Consider the following 2,690-nt stretch of genomic DNA (forward strand, 5'->3'; position numbering starts at 1 on the left):
GAGCCCTAACTCCACCCGTGTAATACCTGGGAGGCAGGAGGCACTAACTGGGGCCTCAGAGCCCTGTGCTCAGGGGAGGAGACATTGCATCTGCACAGGGACAGTGACTGGGGCCATTTTGGGTGGGTTTTAGGACTAAAAACCTAAGTGTAACTACATTGAGGCCCCTAAAATTAACTCCAGGGCTACCTCCTTGCAGACCATCCACAGCTCCCGCCTCCAGCTCTGTGATCACCGTCAGCATGGGGTCGGCTTCCTGACACTGCACAGGGGAGAGTGCCTGGGAAGCTCTACAAACCGGTCGCTGTGGCTTCATGTTCCCATTTCACAGACAAGCAAAAGATGGCACAACAGCGCTCAGGCAGCTGCTGCCAGTCACCAGGATTCAACCCCAGACCAGACAGGTTAGCTCCAGAGTCCGTGCTGTGCCCCATCAGCACTGCACAGGTGAAATGGGAAGAAAAGGGGGGCTTCTCCTCAGCAGAACACAGACAGGTGTTCCAGCCTGCAAACACTCTCTTTTTGCTCAAGCCCCACCCATCTGTAGTGAAGAGACACCATCTGTACCCCCAGGTATCCTCTTCTTGTCAAATTACTAAATCAGTGGGTACCCTGGTCCCTGTGGCCTGGGTCTGTGGGATCTAAGTTCACCCTGGAACCCAGTATTTGAGGCCCAGACCCTGGCCTGGGGAGAGTTCTCCTGGGCCATGCTGGCCCCAGCCCTTGGGCTGTGCCTCCTGGACGACATCCCGGCCGGCCCCACTGCCCAGCTGCATCCTGTCCAGGGCAACTGTGGCTACCACAATCTGGAGCCTTGAAGGATTTCTACAGGAACTGTGCATCCCAAGTTGGGCGAACTATTTCACGGTGACTTATGCACTGACCTGCCTCCTGGAAAATGTGTATGCCCCTGACAGATAGAAGGAGGCCAAGTTCAAGTTACATCCAGTCCTTCTAAAATCGAGATATCAAAGATAGACCAGAGGGGAACCTGGTGATCAGCATTCCTGACAGAGCTTTACCCAGGCCCTCCTCGTCTCTGACACTGCCCTCTGCCAGGCAGTTCTGGAACCTTGCTTGGCTCCCTATCATCTGAGCCCAGAACATCTGCACTGGGGACCCAGCACGATGGTGCCAGAACCAGGAAGGTTCTGTGCGGGCCAGTACCTGCCAAGTGTCTGGCCTTGGTTTAATCATTGTTCAGCCTCTCTGAGGTCCAGCGTCCTCATCTGCTTACTGATGAACACCGGCTGACCCCCGTCCTAACTGCAAACCACGGCACAGAACTTAAATATAAAACAAACCTACGGAACAGCTCGCCACACACCATATAGTCATCGTTTTCTCTCTCAAGCTTCTTCTTTGCCAAATGTGAGTACAGCCCCAGAACTGCATGATTTAAAAGACCACCTCCTTTGAGAGCTGATTCCTGATTCCTCTGCAGAGGCAGCCTACTAAGGCCTGAACGCCAAGCAGCCAGAACAACTCATGAGGACAACTTGTAAGAGATAAGCACCCCTTGCTCAGACATGGCAGTTCGCTTCAATGTGCTCCCCCAGGAGATCCAAAGAACACTTTCAACGACTCTTTCCAGTCACCTGTCCAGAGACTACTTGGACATTGCGCCTTAGCCTGGACCTGGTTTTTTAACCATCTAAAGGACACTTTCAACTTGTGGGTGTTGTACAGAGCAAAGACCAACTTAGATGAAAATCTAAAAATAATTTTCATAAACCAGAACTTCCCTACTCTGTAACTGAGAAAACACCTGGACTTAATGAAAAGCAAAATAAATAAAAATACATAAAGGAAGAAGAGTTTTGCACTGGTTTCTGTCAAGTGTCATGTGGGTTTCAGCTGAGCACCCTGAGACACTCAGTCACCCCAGTGGATCCCACCCCTCAGCCTATCTTATCTCCAAGTTAGATAAGCTTATCTCAGGCCTTTCTCCAAGTCAGAGGTTGTGAACATTTTTGAGGGTACAAAACCTTTGAGCCATCTGGTAAAGGCTCTGGGCTCTCTCTTTAGAAAGCCACCTCTACCTGTAGAGTTCTGCATATAATTTCTCAAAGGAAATAATAGGGGACCCCACACACTTGACTTTGCTAATGACTGTCTCAGACCCAAGGCCAGACCAGAGCTCATGGTGCTCCAGCAGAGGGGCCATCCCGGGTCAACCTGCAGCCTCTGTCAACACCGTTTATAATTAATTTCATCAAAAACTGAAGGCAGACAGGAGGCTCTACCATCCAGCTCACATGGAAAATAAGCCAAGTATAAACAGCTTCATGGGTGATGACAAAGAAAGAAGGCAGAGAATCGGGCTGTACACACGAGGAGCAAAGCCCAGGGCTGCCCAAGGATGTGGGGAAGGCAAGTGTCAGAACAAGGAACCCTGCCTCAGCCAGCCGGGAGATGGGACACGGCACCAGGGCAGGGCAGGGGAGAACCTATGTGAGGCAGGCAGCAGAGCGGGCGGACCCTGGTCTGGGGCGGGCAGCAGAGGGAGTGGACCCCGGTCTGGGGTGGGCAGCAGAGGGGGCGGACCCTGATCTGGGGCAGACAGCACAGGGGGCAGATCCTGGTTTGGAGTGGCAGAGGGAGTGGACCCTGGTCTGGACGGCAGACAGTGGGGGGCACAGGACAGACAAAGCTCCCAGCCTTACGTCTCTGCTTCCTCCCTGGCCAGA

This window comes from Otolemur garnettii, unplaced genomic scaffold (assembly GCF_000181295.1).
Source record: "Otolemur garnettii isolate 467f Iridium unplaced genomic scaffold, OtoGar3 scaffold00273, whole genome shotgun sequence".
Classification (NCBI taxonomy): Eukaryota; Metazoa; Chordata; class Mammalia; order Primates; family Galagidae; genus Otolemur; species Otolemur garnettii.